The sequence below is a fragment of the Phyllostomus hastatus genome, unplaced genomic scaffold (assembly GCF_019186645.2).
Source record: "Phyllostomus hastatus isolate PE091 unplaced genomic scaffold, TTU_PhHast_1.1 phas_contig_86, whole genome shotgun sequence".
In the NCBI taxonomy this organism is placed as follows: Eukaryota; Metazoa; Chordata; class Mammalia; order Chiroptera; family Phyllostomidae; genus Phyllostomus; species Phyllostomus hastatus.
In genome coordinates, this window is record NW_025333977.1 from 66,853,267 (window position 1) to 66,876,935 (window position 23,669).

General features: G+C 35.6%; 1 protein-coding gene and 1 pseudogene across 1 annotated transcript in view; one reads left to right on the top strand and one right to left on the bottom strand.

The window, feature by feature from the left end:
- LOC123826934 (ephrin type-A receptor 6) overlaps nt 1–23,669 on the top strand; it is a 912,013-nt gene that overhangs the window by 340,557 nt on the left and 547,787 nt on the right. The gene's annotated exons all lie outside the window — the stretch shown is intronic.
- On the bottom strand, nt 460–23,206 carry LOC123826899 (annotated as a pseudogene).

A 23,669-nucleotide genomic window follows, 5' to 3' on the forward strand; every position in this document is an offset into this window, starting at 1 on the left:
GACAGGGAGAGCCAAGATCAAGGAGTGGTTTTCTTTAAGAAACAATTTTACCAAAAATATGAAAATAGAATTAGTTTAAAATGTTCATGACGTAGTAAATGCATGACTGAGTCTAAATGGCCATTTAGTGTGCTTCATATTATAGGATGTAAAAATTACCCCCATCTATGGATTATTAAGCTGACACCCAAGACAATCTCCTATATTCAATATCCCACTATTTTGCAGAGTACCAAAAAATGAGAAGAGAAAGAGCAAGAAATTAACCAGCAAATTATTTCATCTCTTTAAAAGAAGCATTTACACTTTCAAAAAATGGGATGAGGTGGAATTTCCCCCTTCTTAAAAATGTTTCTAGAGTTCCAAAAAACTTGCATTTACAAAATACTAGGTAAAAATATTCCTCTGGATTGTACAAGAAGGGAGACAGGGACCACTGATAAGACATGATATATGGCATTAATCAAACTTGGCTTCTTTTTCTCCTGCTTCATCTGAGGCTGCACTCTCCTCCTCTTTAGTTTCTCCATTTTCCACAGATAGCTCTTTCAGTTCTGGTTAGCCACTTACAGCCTGTTTTCCCTTTGCTCTCCCTTTCCCTTTCATTTGCACATTTTTGTCTGCAAATTTATCTTTACCTGCTGCCTTTTTTTGGCTTGGTTTCCACTTTTGCGGGAGCAGGTTTATCTGACAACCTCGCTGATCTTCTCTTGGGATCCTCTTTCTCTGCCCCCTTGACAGAGCTGATCTTCCTCTTGGGCCTGCTGGCAGCGGGACAGGTGCATGCCTGGTGCCTCAGGGCCACGGCATGCCAAGAACCTTTGCAAACCTGAACTGCCAGGCCACTGCTGCTTCTCCCATGACCTAAACTTGATTTTTTAAAAGATTTTATTTACTTATCTTTAGAGAGAGGAGAAAGGTGGTAGAAAGAGAGGTAAAGAAACGTTGATGTGAAAGAGAACATCTATAGGTTGCCTCTTGTACATGCCCAGACTGGGGATGGAACCCACAACCCAGGCATGTGCCCTCACCAGGAATCAAACCCTTGTTTTGTGGAATAGTGCCCAACCAACTGAGCCACACTTCTCAGGGTAGTAGTAATTAGTGTGATTTTATTTACAATTAGACTATTGTAATAGATTAGACAAAAATGAGATTACATTAAATTATGCTATTGTCTAGCTGTATTTTATGTCTAGCTATATTTTATGAATTAAATCAGTGTGGTATCAATACTCTAAAGCTTGCCAGCTGTGTATTTCTGAGCCAAAAGCAAAGGGTCATCTCATTAAAATTATTCATATTCTTTGTAAACTCATGTAAATATAGGTAGGTTATTCTGGATAAAAATTTACTTCCTCAATGTCTTATTTTCTTTAATTAAATTGAAAGTAATTTCTAATATTATATTAAATAGTAAAGATATAAAGGATTTTAAGACATTAATGTTGTGTGTGTGTGTGTGCACACACATGGATATGTGTGATTTTTGGCCCTAACATCGGGTAAGATCCTGTTATGTCAGCATTGTGAATGTGTTTGTACTCCAAATCTCTTTTTTATTAAATTAACCAATGGATGTCTAAGGCAATCAATGGGTTCTGCAGCAGCTGGCATGCCTTCAGCACAGCTAAGTAGCAGGATTTGTTTAGTTCTATGTTACAGTTTAAATTGAATCAGTTGTTTTTCTCAAAATAATATAATGGCCTCACTATTTAAAGATTTTTAAAAGTATATGTAGAATTATAAAAATATATACCTAAAAACTTTTCTGTACCATTATTTTGGAATAATACATGTATGTCCTTGCCATGGTACTTCATTTTACAAACTACTGCTAAAACCCTTTTCATAAAACATCTTAAAATTAAGGTTATCATTCTCAGAAAAAATAGGTTGAGTTTTCTTATATTTGTGTATAATTGACATAACATTATATTAGTTTCAGGTATACAACATAATAATTTGATATTTGTATATATTGCTAAATGATCACAATAAATTAATTTAGTATCTGCTCACCATACATTCTTACAAAAACATTTTTTCTATGATGATCACCCTCAAGTTGAACTCTCTTACCAAGGTTTATTTTAAAGAAATAGCAATTAACAAAATGTGTTATGTTTTCAAAAGTAAGGGATCACCTTTGCTTCTTAGGTCTGCACCCTGGAATTAACTTCCTACTCTATTATTCCATGGCCCATGGTTTTGTCTCTTGGGAGGTCCTTCCTTTTTCAAGACACCCTTTACCATGTCTGCAAGCAGGTACTTTACAATATATCCTTCCTTGGGAGCTAAGCAGACCTGTCAGGTGGCTTCCCACATGTAGACTTTTGGGCCCAGTGGTTGATTTTAAGTTCTTAACTCTTGTAATCTAGACTAGCAGCTTTCATGGTAGTACAGCTCACAGTTTCAAAAACTTAATTGTTAAACTCTAATCAGTTCCATGTTCTAAAATCATAAATCTTATTGAGACAATGCCTTTATCTCAAATTATCTGCCAGTACCTAGACCTTATCAGGCTTTTTATCTGACTAAAATGACTTACTGAGTGCCAAATTGATCAGCTCAAAGGTTTTAACAAAGTGTATGCTAGCCTACCCCTTGAGTTAGTTTATCAGACTTTGCCACTCAAAACATTTCCCTTGGATGGAGATGAGAAACAGTGGTTTCTTCCAGGAAAGGATGTACCCAGTTCTCATCTCCTGCAGGATCACCAGCACTGAATCCAACAGGGAAGTTCTGCAGAGCAGCCGGACAGGCTCAAGAACCCCCTTCAGAGTGTATATCTGCAGGAGAAAGACAGGAAAAGAAATGCCAGAAGGGCCCATTTTGTGCTTCTGTCAGGGACATAAAATATACTGGTTACCAGGGCCCTATTTCACTGAGGCCAGCAGGGTGGGGAGATAAGTTGGTGCAGCAAGAGGGACTTGGGGCTCCACCCATCCTCTGCTAGCACACAGAGGTACTATTAGCACCAAGCAGGAAAAAGCTTACCCACTTACACAGTTTGGCCCCTTCCCTGAAACAGACAACTAGTTCATTAAACACTATACATTATTGGAAATAAGTTGGGACAGACCAAGACCGGTGGGGCAGGGGTAGTGGGAACACATCCACAGTTTTCCCAGAAGACTGAGCAGTGCCTCCCAGAGGAGACCCAGGGGTCTCACTCGGCTCATAGCAACAGAAGCCCCCTTTAGAGGCATATGAAGGTGGTACATACAGTACAGCCAGAAGTTGGGGACAAACCCCTGGACCTTGAGCTGATAAAAAGCCAGAGGCAGATCCAGAAGGAGAAGACAGAAGGCAAACACCAAACTCTGCTGAGACAGATTCCACGTCACTCTTTTTCAAAATTTGTATTGCTTTTTTCTCTTGTATAGCCTTTTAACATTTCTTCTTGTATTTCAGTTGTATGCTAACTAAATCACTATTTTTTGTTTTTATTCTTTTTTATACTTTTATATTTTTATACTATTTTTATTTCAAATCCCATATTGTACCCTTCCTTTGTCCTACTCCATTTTACCTTCTTCCTACACTTTCTTATTTTTGTTTTAAATTGTATTTTCTCCCTTTGTATGCCTTGTTCCTATTCCTTACTTTTACTATTTCTCTTTCCTTTATTCTCTCAAAATAATTTTTCTCTCATTTAGTCAACCACATTCTTTTTCTCTTTCTTATAATATCCTTATCTTCTTCCTACCTTTGTCCATTGTTGCTTGGTTGGCATGGATATTGCCATTATTGCTGTTTTTCTTCAATTTTATCCCTATTTGTTTACTGGTTTTTTTTAATTTCAAATATAATAGGTTACTCTCCCCCTGTCTTACTCCATTTTGCTTTCCTCCTGCCTTTACTTATTTTTTTTGTATTTTATTTTTTCCCTTTCTAAGCCTGGATTCTATTCCTTAATCTCATTATTTATCCTCCCTCTGTCCTCTCAAAATCATATTTCTTTACTCTAGACATCTCATATTCTCCTTTCTCTTTCTTAAAATATTCCTATTCTCTTTGCATCTTTATTAACCTTTGCTCATCTGTTGCTGTTATTTACCTAGTTGTGGTTTTTCTTCAATTTTGTTCCTACAGGTTCACTATTTTTTTATTTTATTTCAAACCTCATATCATATTCTTCCCTTGTCTTACTCCATTTTGCCATCACCCCTCCCATTTTTACTTATATTTTAAATTCTTTTTCTCTCTTTCTTTGCCTTGTTTCTATTCTCTACTCATTATTTCTCCTCCCACTTCCCTCTCAAAATCATTTTTCTCTCCTTTAATCATATCATAATCTTTTCTCTATTTTATAACCTTAATCTCTTTCCATTTCTATTAATCTTTGTGCACTTGCTGTTGATATTGATGATGTGGTGGGGGGGGGGGGGGGCGGTTGCAGGCATAGTTTTGATTTTCTGATTAGTTTTGCTTTGTTCTGCCAGCACACATACAAAAGCATACAAGACATGGTCAGGGTAGTGACTCTCAGTCAGCAGCTGAAGAGGAGAACCCACCAATGAATGAGCCATCAATAATCAAAGCCCAAGAATAAGAGGGCCCACATAAACTGGAAAAGGGCATCCCTAGAGCAAGGAATAAATAGCTAAAAACATGATAAGGCTATCATGTTATTGAGCTCTGATAAGGCTATCAGCTGATTTCTCAACAGAAATACTGCCAGCCAGAAGGGACTGGAAAGAAATATTCCAAGTAAAGAAAAGCAAGGACCTGCAACCCTAACTACTATATCAAGCAAAGATCTCACTAAAAATAGAAGGTGAAATAAAGATCTTCTCAGGCAAAAGAATGTTAAAAGAGTACACCTCCACCAAGCCAGCACTGCAAGAGATGCTAAAGGGACTGCTATAAATAGAAGACAGAGAGAGAGAGAGAGATGCTGAAAAAATGGCAATGAATAAGTACCTATCAATAACCTTAAATGTAAATGGATTAAATGCTCCAATCAAGAGGCATAGGGTAGCTGAGTTGACAAAAACACAAAATCTGCATATATGCTGTCTACAAGAGACCCAACTCAAACAGAAGATCTACACAAGCTGAAAGTGAAGGGATATAAAAAAATACTCCAAGCAAACAGACATGAAAAAGAAAGCTGGGGTAGCAATACTTATATCAGACAAAATAGACTTCAAAATAAAGGCCATAACAAGAGACAAAGAAAGTCACTACATACTTAAGAGAATGGCCCAACAAAAGGATATTACCCTTGTAAACATATGTGCACCCAACATAGGAGGACCTAAATACATAGGGAAAATCTTGAAGGAGGAAAGAGATTGACAGCAATAGAGTCATCATAGGGTGATTTAACACCCCACTGTCAATGATGGATAGATCTTCCATACAAAGAATCAACAAGGATAGTCTGGCATTGAACAATACAATAGATCAAATGGACTTAGTTGATATTTACAGAAATTTCAACCCAAAGAAGGGAAGCATACAGTCTTTTCAAATGCACATGGATCATTTTCAAAGATAGACCACATGGTAGGACACAAATTAAGACTCAACAAATTCAAGAAAATTCAAATCATAATAATCATCTTCTTGGATCATAATGGCTTGAAATTAGAATTCAACCTCAAGGGAAAAAAATGAAAAACATTCAAATACATGGAGTCTGAATAACATGTTTCAAACAATGAATGGTTTAACAATGAAATCACAAAAGAAATCAAAAAGTATCTGGAAATAAATGAAAATGAACTCACAACAACCCAAAACCTATGAGACACAGTGAAGGTAGTCCTCATAAGAAAGATCATAGCAATACAGGCCCACCTAAAGAAGATAGAAAAATTTCAGATAAACAACCTAACCTCCCGTTTCCATAAACTAGAGGAAAAACAACAAACAAAGCCCAGAATGAGTAGAAGGAAGGAAATAATGAAGATCACAACAGAATTAAATGACATACAGACTAAAAAAAAACAATCCAGAGAATCAATAAATCTAGAAGCTGGTTCTTTGAAAAGATAAACAAAATTGACAAACCTTTAACCAAAATTATCATGAAGAAAAAAGAGAGAGGACTCAAATAAGTAAAATCAGAAATGAAAGACTAGTAACAACCAATACCACAGAAATCCAAAGTATTGTAAGAAATTACTATAAACAACTATATGCCAAGGAACTGGACAACCTAGATGAAATGGACAAATTCCTGGAACATACAATCTCCCCAAAATGAAAAACATTTTTTTCAAAAATTAAAAACATTTGGGAATCAAGAGGAAGCAAAAAGCCTGAACAGACCTATAACAACTGGCAAAATTAGAGCAATAAAAAAAAAAAAACCCTGACACACAAAAACTCTGGACTGAATGGCTTTTCAGGTGAATTTTAACAAACATTCAAAGAAGAACTAACACTTACTCTTCTCAAACTATTTCAAAAAATTCAAGAAGAAGGAAGACTCACAAACTCTTTTTATGAGGCCAGTATTATCCTAAATTCAAAACTAGGTAAACACACAACAAAGAAAGAAAACTACAAGCCAATATCGCTAATGAACATAGATGCTAAAATCCTCCACAAAATATTGCCAATCCAGATCCAACAATACATTAAATAGATCGTATGCCACAGTCAAGTGAGATTTATCCCAGGGATGAAAGGATTGGTATATTTGCAAATCAATAAACACAATACATCACATTATCAAAATGAAAGACAAAGATCATACAGTCATATCAACAGTTGCTGAAAAAGCAGCTAACAAAATCCAGCACCAATTTATCATAAAATCACTCAGGAATGTGGGAATAGAGGGAGCATACTTTAACATAATAAAGGCCATATACAAAAAGCCTATTGCCAACATCATACTCAATTGGTAAAAACTAAAAGTGTTTCCTTAAGATCAGGAACAAGACAAAGGTGCTCACTTTCACCACACTTATTCATCATAGTACTGGAAGTCCTAGTCATAGCAATCAGAGAAAAAGAAGAAATAAAGTGCATTCAAATTAGAAAGGAAGAGGTAAAACTGTCATTATTCATAGACAACCTGATAGTATACATAGAAAACTGTACAGGCACCACCAGAAAACTACTTGACCTAGTAAGTGATTTGGGCAAAGTAGCAGGATACAAAGTCAATATTCAGAAATTGATGGCATTCTTGTACATCAACAATAAATTATCTAAAAGAGAAACTAAGAAAAAAATCCCATTTACTGTAGCAACAAGAAAAATAAAGTGCCTAGGAATAAATTTAACCAAGGAGGTAAAAGACCTGTACTTAGAAAACTATAGAACACTGAAGAAAGAAATTGAGGAAGATACAGATAAATGGAAACATATAGCATGTTCATGGATTGGGAGAACAAACATCATTAAAATGTTGATACTACCCAAAGCAATCTATAGATTCAATACATTTCATATTAAATTACCAATGGGATATTTCAAGGATCTAGAAAAAATATTCCAAAAATTTATATGGAAACTTTCCCAATCCTGAGAAAGAAGAACAAAGTTGGAGTGATCACAACACCTGATATTAAACTATACTACAGGGCCACTATAATCAAGACAGTCTGGTACTGGCATAAGAACAGACACATAGTGATGTAGACTCCAGCCTGCAGGGTCCGTGTGTTGTGACTGTGACAAACAAATTCACATGGACTAGAGAAGTCCTGTGTAGAAAAAGGGATGGCATGGCCACTCTCTAAGTGAAAGAAAGGGCCCCGACCCCTGTCTAGATGGGCTTTTATTGCTTTTCTGGGTACATTTTATCAAGGATGGTCCTCATTTACTATGCACAGGTTCTCTGTAGGTGATTACCTTTTACAGATAACAAAGGAATGTTGCTAATTACTTCAAAGAGAAGGATGTTGCAGACCAAGGGGAAAAGTGATTGAACTGGTTACACTCCATATTTGGGAGGTTTAGCACGGACTTTAGGAAGCCATTTTAAAGGTACTCAGTAAACATTTTCTGTCTCGATTCAGGCTGAGGGAGTTTTAGCAAAAGCAAGCTTCATAGCAGCCTAGGTACAATGCAAGCCTGATTCCCCATGGGAAAACCAGTCCGTGGGTTTGGCTTCCTGTGTGCTGACTTGCGCCTGTTGATTTTCTGATAGGGCTGGACTACTATCACCATACCACGTGGATAGGTTCCCTATAACATAGATCAATGGAACAGAATAAAGAGTCCAAAAGTAAACCCATGTTTCTATGATTAATTAATATTTTATAAAGAGGCACAAACATACAATGGAGTGAAAAACAGTTTCTTCTTGTTTATTTTTTACCAGTCAAAGACCAAACAACAGACAAAACCCAGAGATCTATCAATCTTGTTTATTTTTTAATAGAACCAAGTTCTGGTTCAATTCATCTTTTATATAGTTTTTTAGATTCTGTTTTAATTATGTTTGTTCTGATCTTTATTATTTTCTTATTTCTACTTGCTCTGGGCTTTGATTTATTTTTATTTCCTTTACGTATAAGGTTAATTTGGTTATTTGAGTTTTTTGTTGTTTCTTGAGGTAGGCATACAATTTCCCTCTTAGGACTTTTTTTGCTGTGTCTCCATAGATTTTGGGGTGTGTTTTTATTTTTATTTGTTTCAAGGTATTTTTTATTTCTTTTGATCTCATTGTCAACCCATTCATTGTTTAGTGACATGTTATTTAGACTCCATTTCTTTTTGAGGGAGGGGCTCAGGTTTTTTCTTGTAATTGTTATCTAGTTTCATACCATTAGGATCAAAGAAGATGCTTGATATGATTTTAGTCTTAAATTGATTGAGACTTGTTTTGTGTCCTAACATGTAGTCTATCCTAGACAATGTTCCATGTACAGTGGAAAAGAATGTATATTCTGCTTCTTTAGGATGAAATTCTCTGAAGATATCAATTAATTCCATTTGGTCTAGTGGACATTTAAGGCCACTGTTTTCTTGTTCATTTTCTGTCTGGAAGATCTACCCATTGATGTCAATGGGGTGTCCAAATCTCCTACTATGACTCTATTACTGCTGACATCTACCTTTATGTCCATCAGATTTGCTTTATATATTTATGTATGTTTGGTGCATAAATGTTTACAAGGGTTATAGTCTTTTGTTTGATTGATCCCTTTATCATTATATAATGACCTTATTTGTTTATTGTTATAGTCTTTGTTGTAAAGTCTAGTTTGTCAGATAATAAGTATTGTTACCCCAGTTTTGTTGTTTTAGTTTGCATAAGACATTTTTTCCATTTTTTTACTTTAAGTCTGTGGGTTTTGTTTTTATTTTTTTTATTCTGAGGTGGGTCCCTTGTATATGGGTCTTGTTTTCTTATCCAGGTCTTTTTTATTTGAGCATTTAATCTGTGTTTAAAGTGATCATTGATAGGTATGTATTTATTTTCATGTTATTCTTTTAACAATGCTCCTCTTATATTTCTTTCTTCTTTTTAAAGGAGTCCCTTTAACATTTCTTAAAATACTGGTTTGCTGGTAATAAACTCCTTTAGCTTTTTCTTACCTGGGAAATTCTGTATTTCTCCTTCAATTTGAAATAATAAGCTTGCTGGGTAAGTTAGTCTCAGTTGTATGTCCTAGCTTTTCATCACCCTGAATATTTTTGCAAATTTCTTCTGACCTGACATGTTTTTGTTGAGAAAACAGCTAACAGTTTAATGGGTGCTTCCTCGTAGGTAACTTTCTCTTGTTTGTTTTAAGAGTCTCTCTTTTACCTTAACCTTCACCATTTTATCTTGTTTGGGACCCTCTGCACTTCCTGGGCTTTTGTGTCTTTTTCCTTCACCAGAATAGAGAAGTTTTCAGTATTATTTGTTCAAATATGTTCTCAATCTTCCTCTCTCTCTCTCTTTTCCTTCTGCTACCCCTAGGATGGCAGATGTTGTCACACTTGATGCTGTCCCAGAGATCTCTTAAACTACTGTCATTTTTAATTTTTTTTCTGCTCTGATGGACTGTTTTCTGCTATCTTGTCTTGAAAATCACTGATTTGATCCTCTGCCTTATCTAACCTGCTGTTGATTCCTTTAAGTGTATTCTTTACTTTAGTTACTGTATTCTTAATTTCTGACTGGTCCTTTTGTATGTTTTTTATGTCCTTTTTTATGTTTACTGACTCTTTAATTTCTCAGTGACTTCATATGTTCTTCCCCTAAATTCCTTGAGCATTCTTATAGTCATTGTTTTGAACTATGTGTCTGGTACATTGCTTGCCTCCATTTCATTTAGTTACTTTTCTGGGAATTTTTCCTGGTCTTTCATTTGGGGCATGCTTCTTTGCCTCCCACTTTTGGCTGTTTATCTGTATTTATGGCAGTGTATTAAGTAGATCTGTTATGCCTTGGTATGTGGCCTTATATAGTATCAATAGATGTCTTGTTAGGCTCAGTGGTGCAGTTTCCTTGATCACCTGGGCTAGGTGCTCAAGAAATTATTCTGATATGGATTATATGAATCCTCCTGATGTAGTTGAGTCTTGATTGCTATTGCCCTGTCTGTGTGTGAGGTTGACTTTCTGGCTGGCTGATTATGTGGATCAACCTTGATCACAATATATAAGCTGCTCTGTGAGGACTGATCCCACAAATCAGAATTTGCCCCAGCAGGGTCTGGTGCTGCTCAGATCTTTTTCTGAATGTGTCAGTTTTGTTGCTAATTGGGTCATACTCTGATATGGTCTGAACCTACTACCAGTGTGTTGGGTCTGGGGCCTCATGTGAGGGACTCTTGGTACAGGTCAGTGTCAGGTGCTTCCTGTGAATGACCCAGGGCTTTCTCTTTGGAGCTACAAAGTGATCCACAATGTATGGCTACTTCTGCTGTACCTGGGTGTGTATGGGAGGGGCCAATATACTCAACAAGTCTGTCTTCCACCAACACTGAGCCATGGAGCAGGTCAGCAAAAGACCCAATGCACCCCAAGATTTGCCTCTACTTGTTGGCTGCCTGTTGGGTTCAGTCACTGAAAGAACCTCTGGTGGTATGCAAGTTGCATGAGATAGGTTCTTTGAGTCACCAGGTCAGAAATAGTGGTATTCACCACACTAATATAAATTCACACTCAGCTCCAGGGATGCGTCTGTGGACACTCAACAAAAGTTTTAGGATACACCAAGGCCAGCTGCCACCTGCCATGTTCATATTCCCATTGTTTAAGCTATCATTATATTGTGCTGAACTAGCTATATTTTTTTCTATTCTCACAAGACATACACTCTTAAACATTTCTCCTGGAACTACTTTAGAGGCTGTCCTTCAAAATATCACTACCATACTTTCTTAATCTTTGACTATAAACTCTGTGACAACCAAAACAATTTAAACTTTTTTAAAGTTTTTTTTATTTTAATTTTACTGTTTTTATTGTTGTTCAAGTACAGTTGTCTCCCTTTTCGCCCCACCCTTCCTGCCGCCCCAGCCATCCCTACCTCCCACCCTTGATCCTACCCCCCTTTGGCTTTATCCATGTGTCCTTTATAAATGTTCCAAAAAATCCTTATTTCTCCCCCCCCATTAATTAAAGCCTATGCCTATATCTCTAGGCTCTATGATCTATCTAAACATGTTTATTATTTACTGTCAGTTTCCACTTCATACATAACTGATTGGTAAAAATCTAAGATGTTAATTATACCAAGTATGTTAGAAGATGTGAAAAAATAGGAACATCCATTCACTGCTCTTGAAACTATAAACTGGTTTAATCACTTTAGAGTAGAATTTGGTAACATCTAGTAAAGCTGAAAAGTATGTTGTCTGTAATCATGAAATTTCATATTTTTAGTAAAATTTTCATACCTACATGTGCCTGAGAGCATGTGAAAAGAGGTTTATCATAGAGTTATTTTTAAAACCAAATTGTTTTAGCCCTAGCTGGAGTAGCTCAGTGGATTGAGTGCAGGCTGCAAACCAGGCATCACAGGTTCGATTCTCAGTCAGGGCACATGCCTAGGTTGCAGGCCATGGCCCCCAGCAACCACACATTGATCTCTCTCTCTCTGTCCCCCTCTTCTCTCTCCCTTCCCTCTCTAAAAATAAATAAATAAAATCTTAAAAAAAAACAAATTGTTTTAAATAACTTTAATTGCTAACAATAAAGAAATGGATAAATTATAGTATTTTCATATAATGAGATTCTAAATATCAGTTGCAATGAATAAACTACATCTGCATATATCAGCATGGATAACTTTTAAGAACATTATTGAAAAAGAAACACATTTCAGTGGCGATAGTTGTCTGCCATCATGATATTATTACATTGCATTTCACTGAGTATGATGGAAGAAATTGTCCCAGATGTCTATAGAGTCTGGAAATATAAACAATAAAAAAATATTATGTTTTTGGACTTTATGGACACCCTATGGTATGAGATATGCCCCAGAATTAGTCCTAATGAATGACTGATGAGAACTGGTAAATAAATACCCCACCTTCCTCACTACTTATGTCAGATAATTCTAAGGTACATATTCTCATGGTTTCTACAGCTGGATTAAACTTCTATCCTCTATACTGGTAGCTGGCTTGAAAACATCATTATATAGCGTCTTCACTTCTGTATCTCATTTCCCCCAGACCCTATTAGACCCCCTTAACTTCTCAAATAAACAAATTATACTGTATTCTTATTTAAGAGTCAACATCTGAAAAAAACCCAATTAAGATAACAATGTTGCCTTTTTATTGTACCTCAGCTTCTTAGGAAAGTTTACAAAGCAGGCCCTAGCTGATGTAGCTCAGTGAAATGAATGTTGGCCTGCAAACCAAAGGATCGCCAGTTCAATTCTCAGTCAGGGCACATGCCTCAGTTACAGGCCAGGTCAGGTCCCAGTAGGGGAGCATGACAGGCAACCACACATTGATGTTTCTCTCCCTCCCTTTCTTTCTCCCTCCCTTCCCCTCTCTCTAATAAATAAATGAAACCTTATTTAAAACTTGATTGCTGTCCAAAGTGAAATGAGGGAACTCTTTAGTTAAAATGTACCTTGAAGTTATCCTAGTATCTGAATACATTGCTGCAGATACAAGGATCCATACTACCCCCCTCCCCTCCTCACCGCCCACTTTGAGTTTATATTCCCTTGGTATGTGATATACCTTTGAATCTGGTTTCAGCTTTGCTCTTAGTTCTCATCTGCTTGGTATTTTAAAATCCAGCTTCTGAATTCTAGTCCAGTAACTACAGGACATCATGCTATTAGCTCCACTGTTGCCAAGTCTGCACAGGATGTGAAATATATAGCATTCTGGATCATTTAGCAGCATCACAGAGGACTTAAAAGGATAAGTTAAAACTACGGAGCACTTTGCTTTGGCCTTTTTAATTCTTGAGAATTTCATTTGGTTGAAGGAATCAAAGCCAGGGTTTACATTAGGATAAAAACAAAAGTTAATAGAATGGAGATTATCTATTATTTCCTTCCTTTGCCCAATGATTGAAATGGGCACTTATAACAAAAGTAATTAAATCCACTTATCATGAAAAGTCATTAAAGCAAAGATTTAACATTGAAAGTGCCAGTGTTTGAACATGTTTTATTTAAGGTGAAATCAAAATCAGGGAAGCAAAATTGTTTATACTGGCTTGAAACTTGATATTTATGCGTATGTAATTTTCTTCCACTTGGATGGTAACTGATTCAGAAAGGTCTGGAATTTATTTCAGTGCCCTCTTCCTCCCCAGTTGACCAAGCAAGTTTAGTGCTTTTGTTTCACAAAGAAGTTTGTGTAATTATAGTGGGTTGACCACAGAATTCACTGGCAAAGCAGAATACCCAAAGCCCTGAAGCAACAGCATTGTTAGTGCAGACATATATGAGACAGGATAGTTAGAAATAGTGGAGAGAATTCTTCCAGCTCCTGTTCTACCTTAGCCAGTGGAAAGTGTCTTGTCTGAAAAGAATAACATCATAATGGATTTGGTTCTGATTATTTTGAAACCCTTTATGAGCCATAGCTGGAAACTATGGCTGTCTTTTCATAGAATGGAATATAATGGGAACAAGGTTTAAATTAAGCAAGGCAAATTATCTGGATATTATTTTCCTTGGTTTTATTTGTAAGTGTAGGAATAGCCTTACGGGGAACACATATGTCACATCATGGTACTTGTCAATACTGGCTGTAGATTAGGGTAGCCTTGAAAACAATGAGTACCCCCTACCCCCACCACAGAGATTCTGGTTTAATTAGCCTGGGGTGTATGCAGGGCATTAGTACTTTTCAAAAGTTTTGTTGTGATTCTAATATGTTCCTGGGTTGCATTTAAAGCAAGACAATTTGAGTTCTAATCAGCTTTGCTAATTTAGGCAGTCATAACCTCTGTGGAATTATATTAGTTCTTTAAACAGCTAATTTTAATTTCAGATATTGATATATACTTTATAATGTAAAAATATAAATATAAATCTGATAATTGTCTTTGGCTTCATGAATTAATTACCTAGGATGGAGGGCTGGGGATGATCACAAATTAATGCAAAGATTACTTGATACAAATAAAGCATGGAAAACAATGGCACCAAACAATTGCCTCAAAAAAAATCTCAATCTCAAAAGAAACTGGTTTGAGTTTAACCTCAAATGGGATTTTCTAGTTAAAAGAGCAGCATTTGCAAAGACACTGCATAGTACAAAGCCTGTCTGAGAAACAAAAGTAGTTCCAGGTGGCCATGTAGATTGATACAATAGGCAAGAATTTATAAGAGCTTCCCAGGACCAGATTGTGAAAGGTCTTAAGTACTAAACACTCAAGTATAAGAAGAATAATAGAAATATGATAGCAATGTCAAAAATGTTGTTTTTTATATTTTGAGCAATATTTTCCAATTACCCTTTAAGTTTCTACCTGGGTCATTTCTACAGAGAGGTTATAATTAGCAAAACCAGGAATCGAACTCAAATATGAAAGCAGAATTCATGAGGTTTTAAATATCACACCATATTGTCTCAGGCTTCTCATATATATTGTAATGAGAGAAGTCCTTCCTATCTTATAAATTGGCTGTGATTGATTGACTGAGATATTGTACATACGATGGTTCACTGCATGCTTGATACATATTAAGTGCCAGGTAAATTATATATTTCTGCTCTATGGTGCTTTCAATCCAGCAATGCAAGCATGCACATTCAGCATTTTTAACTGCACTGCTTAGTTACACACTGACTGACAGTCTCCATTACCCAGATGCTTAGCATAATTTCTCAGTCCTCTCATTCAATTTAATTTAATAGATATTTATTGAAAGCTTACTAGTGCTCAGCAGACCATGTAGGAGGCCCTATGTTAGGTATAAGAGGATACAAAAATAAATATGGCATACTCTCTGCACTCAAAAAGTCTACAATCCAATGGTTGAAATAGACATATTAATATTCATAAATATCTAATACCTAGTTCAGTGTGGACATAGATTTGATTGCCTGCTGGAGGCGTATATAGGGCAGACATTAAAGTTTTACACTTCTGTACATTTTATTTTTAAGTAGGCCTAAGTATATTTGCTGATTGAAGTTGGAAATATTTGGAAAAAAGCCTAAGGTACTTTGGTCCAGAAATTACACATGAATTATAATCAAATTATATCTTAGGAAATAGAGGGAAACATGTTATAATTGCTCAGTTTGTGATTTTTATCTATTTTTTAATAACCAAGCAAACACAAACTAATTTGTCAATTGGACAGTTATACTGCATTTCAACATGACTGTGTCCAAAAATATCAAAATATATTTTATAGAATTCAGTAAATGAAACTTTTATTTCCTCCAATAAATTATCAAGCAGTAACTCTTGTCAGTTCTCTAAAGTTGCAACTCAAATCACTGAAGTAGCTTACTCATTAAACACAGCTATAAAAATGACAACACTGATGAATTGTCTCAGGGAGTCCTTTGATTAGCACTGGGTCTGTTTGTTCCTTCAGTCTTAAATGTTTTATTAAATATTTAGGTTCTTTCTCATAGATGCAATCAGTATTGAAAAATTAAAAGTTTCCTGAAGCCTAAAATCTATGAATAGTTGTTACACAAGCTTGAATTCTTACTTGGGGTACTTTTATCTTCCACACTGTTTATGCAAGTCACCTAATTCACATTAGCTTATCTCCTAGAGAAAATAAAAATACAACCATTGGGACATTATTTATCATTAGAGGAAAGTAAATATATCTAAAAATATTATTAATTAACCGGGAGATACACTTGAAACCCCAGAAAGCAAATATTAACCTCCTTACAGTCATTTAATAACTTTTTTTCAAGTTAAAGGGTAGAATTATATTTTCTTATAATACTAAGTTATTATAATTAGACTGTTGGCATCTTTCATCACATTGCACAGCCTCAGTATCCTCATCTGAAAAGCAGTAATACATATTGAGTGAAGCTAAATGTGGCTTCCAACTATAATTAAGAAAGTGGTTGTTATGTGCAGCAACACATAGCCCTCACATTTCCCACTGCCTGAATTAATCCTGGTACACAGGCACCTAAGGATCAGGATCTTCATCGCTAGCTCATAATTTTTTATTGCTTATTACCTATTGACAAGGTATCTAGCTAGACACTCTAATGGGTACACACATAACCAAACATGATGACGATGTTGTTTTTACATCTGAGGGTTCCACTGGAGCAAAAGAAGATGCCTCAAGGAGATGACAGAATAATGGAGAAAATTACATTTTACAAAGTTGGAAAAATACTGAAAAGCTAGAAACATATATAAATATTACCCATCAGCTACAACTCATACATTCTTCATGCAAGAAACTTCATTATGAGAGTCAAAAAATAGGCTCTCTTTCTGGAGACAAAGATCATATTTATAGTAGAACTAAGAGAGAATTATTGACTGATTGAGAACACTATGAAGAAATTTGAGGTCAAAGCTGTGGTAGGGGTATCCTAAGGGTATGCTGGAGAAAGAATATTAAGGAATACATCTTCTCTAGTGAACAGTGATAAATATTTACTGATAATAGAGCTGGAAGACACTTGAATCTACATTGACCATAAGAGTCACATCCTCTCAGTCAACAAATACTTACTGAGCAAATGACTATTGCTAACTTGTGTTCTAAGCACAAGAGACAAATCATGAACAATAATGATGTTTCCTGCTCTCAAGAATAACAATAAAAAAGTAAAGTAATAAATGAACAAATTCAATTCAAATTGTAGTAATATTATGCAAAAAATAAGAGCACATGATGTGATAGAGAGAGACAGGTTAGAGGATCAGTCCTAATACACAAATATTTTTGAAGTATTATAGAAGCAGCAAGAAGGCCTATATAACTAAAACTCAATGAGGGTGGAAGAGAGGAATTTGAGAGGTAGACAGGGGCCAGATCTGCCCTAAAGGCTATATAAGGAATTTGGATTTTATTCAAAATGTAATTCTAGCAATTAGAGGGTTTAAGCAGTACAGATACTTTGCTCTAGTCTCTACCCTTAAATGCTGCCTTGCTTTTGAAAAGATCATTCTGAATATAGTGTCAACTATGTTGTAAGGTGGTGGGTGCAAAGTGGAAAGAGCCATTGGAATAATTCAGGCAAAATATGATGATCATGTGTACTTGTGTTAGCAATGGAGATGGAGATAAAGGGACAGATTTAGCATCTCTTTCAGAGTTAGAGCAACAGGAGCTGATATACTGATCTGCCTGCTGGAAGCAAAGTTAAGAGACCACATAAGACTTTTGATGTTTATACAGATTATTTGTAACAGTGGAGAAGTTGACACAAAACAAAGTGTCACAGCCAATTTTGAACAAAATCACAGTGTCTCTGCTCCAGAAATACTACAAGTGGCTCTGATTATGTTACTTCAAGGAGAAGGAAAGAGATTATAGAAAGGTCTAGAAAAGGCCAATGAAATGTTTGTGGGGTAGAGGTCTGTGGGAAGATTGTGGTATGGAGGAAAAATGCCAGTCTAGGGAGTAAGAAGGCTTGACTTCTAAATCCAGCTCCGTTTCTGTCCCAAGATATAATTCTGAGGAAGGAGCTTTGTCTTTGTAATGTTGTGTCTCCCTCTTTATAAAGAAGTGCTATGTAAGATTAACTGTATAGTCAATAATAGCTTAAACATTTCATTATCCCTAGAGTCTTTTGCTTTGGAAAACTAATGGGTGAGAGATGCATGATAAATGTGCACACAACTGGGTGTTCTAAATACTTTTTTTTCACTAAATGACAGAATATTTTAAACCTTGGGAACAGTCTAGAACTTTGTAAAGAGTAAATTTTATTCATGTGAAAGGCAACACTGTTTAAAAAATAGTGAAATTAGAGAGGGAGTTCAGGCTAAGATGGAGGTAAAGGTAAATATGCTTCACCTCCTTGCAAAACAAAAAGGATAATAATCAATTTGAAAACAAAAAACCATAACAGCCATAAAATCAAACTACATGGAAGTCTGACAACCAAGGAGTTAAAGGAACATCCATCTAGACTGGTAGGAGGGGCAGAGATGGGTAGCTGGGCTGGAGAGGAAGCATGGCAAGGTGGCAGCTGGTGGTAAACCTGGGTGGGCGAGGCAGCAGCTGGAAGACCAGGATATCCCACATTCAAGTGCGGATAAGCCAGGAGCAACAACTGCGGAGAGAGACAAACCTGCAACCCAGGGTACCAGCATGGGGAAATAAAGCCTCAAAATCTCTGGCTGTAAAAACCTATGGGAGTTGTGGTGGCAGGAGAAAGCCCCAGTCTCACAGGAGAGTTCGTTGGAGAGGCCCACTGTCATATCCTATATGTGGTTTGTTGACCAGGACAGCCTTAGTCAGGCAGCACATGACTGTATTTGGCTAGCCATTGTAACTGTTTGCCTGATTAGTTTAGATACAGAATTTCTTTCTTGGCATTATAAATTTTTGTGGGAAGATTGACCTTAAAACTTATGGATCTAGCTTTTATCAATTGCTTATAACAAACTAGGCACACATCTAAACACATTACATAAATTATATTGTACATCATCCCAACAGGTAGGTCTGTTGTTATCTCCACTTAACAGATAAGTAATACTTGCAGGGGTTAAATAACTTACCTAAGGCAATATACAGGGTCCAGCAGAAGTAAGGCTTGCTTGAGCGTGGTTGGGAGGGCACGTGAACGTCTTGCACAAGATGGACAGCAATTTGAACATTTCACCTAAAATGTCACATGGTGTGATTGAGTGTGATATTGTTATGTTACAAAATTACATCCTTATGATTGTGTAATAAAAAGGGGTGTTATTTGTGAGGCACCCTGTGTTTCAACAACTGGATTTAATATTCCTGTGTCAAAAGCCCAAATTCTATCCATAAACATACAGTGAATTTAGAATATTAAATATATTTAACAAGTATGTTTAAACTGCATTTAATCTATACCTTGTTCTTTTTCCATACTATTTTTAGAATATTTTCTCTTCACAATGTTACTTTTTCCTCTTTTCCCTACTCCCACCCTCATTTAGTTGTTAAATATTTTTTCTTAAGATCAATGCCTTGGTCTCCCATCTGGTCTCCTCGCTTCTTTATCTTATACTATTGAATAAATTCGGTACACTGTCAGTAGGCTTCAGTTTAAATAAACTTGTGTTTCTTTGTGCAAACATTGCTCTGTGCTTTAGTGGAAATACTATAAAATTCTTTAAGTTGTCTTGTAAGAATCTTGATAACCATTCTTCGTTAACTACTTTCTACCTCTCTCCTTTCCACTGTCAGTTCTTCATTTTACACAGGTTTCCTCTTTGTGTTTAGGAACTTGTGATAATCACTTTCATTTCAGCATCTTTGTTAATTTCTCACTATTTTTCCCATTCTACTTTCTCACAGAAAATATAACATCTTTAAGCTGACTTTAGCTACTCCATCCCATAATAATATTTCTCTTCTTGAAACTCTAGGCATTTACTATCTGTTCCATTCACGAGGCATTTAATCACATAGTGTCTAATATTATCGCATAACCTGAGGTGTATACTCATTACATCTTCAGGGACTGGGTCTTATATAACCTGTACCCTTGACTTCTCTATTATATGCTGAGTGAATAGTAACTGCAGTCCATTATACTTTTACCAAAGTAGTTTCACTTGAGAATAATCAAAGGTTATTGTACTTGAAAATGCAGTATCAGCTAAGCAGTTTTTGCAATAGCACCATTATTTTTACATTACTACTCCAGTTTGTAAAGATGCAACAAAGAACAATTACATATGTATTCAAACTAAAATATGCAGTCAAATACAGAGCTGATTTTATTCACCAATATGGCCATTTGAGACAGAAGCTCTAAAATTGCAAGCTCAAAATAAAAGTGTATGTTACAATTTAGGATTAATTTTCTAAATAGTCAATGCTTAAATATGATCTTGCTTTGATAATAGATAGAGGGAAGTGTTATGTTGATTCCAGGTGCCTTTTGAAAGTGTGTTTGCCCCCTTAAAGAAGCTGTATCAGAGTGTTTATAATACAGTAATACTTACTAAATATAAAACTTTTGGTTTTGTAAGACAAAGAATATCAGACACCACTAATTCACTTTTGTTCACTTAATAAATATGTTTTGATGACCTGAAATCTACTAAGCAGTGTCTTAGAGGATGAGACCTTTAACACAAAGATATTTTCTTCCCACAAGTGCTCAGGTCCTGTTGTGGTAGTCATGGAATCTAACCCACTGCAAAACAATCCAGTACTTCTACCTGAGAAAACGGAGGTATGTGCATGTGCACATGGAATAGAGAGGAAAGAAAAACAAATGGGTGTATGTTGATGATGCACTTGTTTTGGTCCAATAGCATATTTTATCTTAGTATCTAATTTTCTTTAATATCTAATTGTCCAAGTTAAAGAAACCTAATATACAAATATTGAAAATAGAATATAAAGGAAGGTCTGCTAAGAATTGCCCCACTGTGTTTAAAATATTTATAAAATACATACAAATAGGTTTTCACAAAAGGTGTACACAAAAATTTCACAAAATTTTGTATATGTGGAGCTTCTGAGTAATGGGATTTAAAGCTTTGTAGTAGAACATGCCTCTGTGGTTCCAGGGTTTTCAAGTTATGTGTTCATGAAATGCTATACCTGTTTTTTTTTCAAAGAACTCCTACTTGCCATGAAAATTGGATTATCTGAGCACCAGCTTACAAATGATCTGCCTGAGTGTAAAATAGTCACTGGGAAATTCAGGCTCAGACCAACAGCATTACTAAAGGGAATGGCTCTACATGTGTGGAACTAGGTATGAGCCCAATCAAGAGACTGACCAGACATATCACATCTGTAAAACCTGCATAACCTCTTGAGTGTCTGTTATTGCTGCATACAACAATTGAACTCTGAATGTGCCTTTGTCATCCATGAGCATTTCATATCCAAACTATGCTGGTTCAATGTAGGCACTATACTTGTACCAGATAAAAGATGCCATTCCAGTTTACTTTAATATTTATAGAACATTCCAATGACATGTAAACCAAAGTTTTGGAAAACCATTTAAAAACATTAATATAAAGAGAGTAAATAAACTACTATTTTAGTAACATCATTAGTTACTAAATTTACATCATTAGCTGTTACTTAGTGTAAAACATTAATTTTGATAATGGAAAAAAGTAAAACTCAAAGTATCATGATATTCAAGTACTATAGTTTAACTGTAAAATAGAGGGCTGTTTATGGTGGAAATACATAGGAAACATCTAGTCACACTTCAACCAATGATATGTCATCATTTCAAGCTTCTATGGATAAGAGGAAGAGATATACCTGCATATTTATAAAGAAGATAGGGAGTCGTGAAGAAGTTTAGATATTCTAAGCTATAGTGTAGTATTTTATCTTTATAATTGTTTAAAAAGCAGATGGTGAATATTTTGCTAAGTTTTATTCTAATATATGTATATATACACATATATGTATATGTGCATATTTGGATATATATGTATATATTCATATAATGACAAGGTATTGGCCTAAAGAATCAAATAGACCTGGCTTCAAATCCTGGCTTGTTCATATATCTTCTCTGTGAAGTGAAGATATTAATATCTACATCATTGATTTTGTAAATCAAATAAAATAATGTTTGAAAAACATCAATTTGTAGTAGACAATAAATTCTTATTATTATATTGATTATGCTTAATACCTTTATAAAAAGAAAATGTATGCTTTTCTTGTTAGTAAAAATTTTTTGGTATATAATTCAATAATTTTTACATTAGTTTTCTGCACTATTCAGCTACATGAATACCACAAATAGATGACAGCAGGACATTCACAGTTGTCAGATTGAAGAATGGATTGTGAGTTTGTTGCTAAGCCAGTAGAAGACATGGTTGTCAAACTTCACTGAGATGTCAGAGTACATGAGACTTTGAACAGTGACGAGAAAATGTGCAAGTCATGCATATAAACCATTTTATGATGAGTCTATTCTTCAGTTCTAGGTTGAAAGATAAAATGTCTTGCTTGCTTTTTTTGTGGAGTGAGGTGGTCACATAAATCATCTTTTATTAAATGAAAGTTGTGTTTTATTTTTATTTCTAATGGTGGAAATAAAGCTCTATTTGTTTAGCTTTTTATAAAAAAAGTATCTAGGAGAACATAAAATTATTATTTAAAATCATATCTGTTAACTAAAACAGATTGTATCCTACAAAAGAGTTCTTTTTATTACAACATTTATTATCCAAACACCATCACCAATAGGCCTTTAAAAACTGTGGTTTACTCCTCATTGCTCTAGGTGACAAAGTAGTCATGTTGTTCCAGAAACAATGGATAATCAATGTACTTTATGATGAGAAGTCAGATTATGGATTAGAATGAACATAGGCCTTAACTTTTGGCTCTTCTGCATGTGACTTCAAGCAGGTGTTCCATGGACTCAGTGCTGCATAAAAAACTGCCCCCAAAATTAATGACTTAGAAAAATGATAATAATTTATTTTGCTTATAAATCTGTAGTTTTTGCAAGGTTCAGCAAAGACAGCTCATCTGCTTCATGCAGCATCAGCTAGGGTGGCTCCCTTGGGGCCTGCAGTACCTACTTTCCAGGCAGTGTACTCACCTGGCTGGCAGGTGGTGCTGGATGATAGCTGGGAGATCAGCTAGAGCTGTGGGCCAAGGGTCTATGTTCTCCACATGAGCCTCTCCATGGCTGCTTGGCCTTCCTTTGGGCATGGTGGCTACCTTTGAAAATAAGCATCCCAAAAGAAGCAGGCAGAAGCTCAATCACCTTTTATGACCTAACGTAGGAAGTCGTATAGACTCAGCGTAGTCACAAGTACACCCAGATTCAAGAGTTGGGAACACAAACCTGAACTCTTCATGGAAAAAGTATCTGTGAGGCATTATCAGAAGCATATGTCTGATGGGAGATACTGTTTTGAGGCCTTTTTGGAAAAAACCCATCTGCTATAGCAACTTAATATCTCTTATTTTTAGTTTCCAGCTAAACAGTAGTATGCTAGGCACTCTTCTGATCATTTTATCATATGAATTAATTAAATCCTTACAGCAACATTTCAGTTAGGTGTTATAATTTATCCCCATCTTACAGATGAGAAAAGTGATGTATAGGAAAAAAAGTTGCCTCAAATGACAGTTAAGAAAACACAGAAACAAAACTAAAAGTCATGCAATC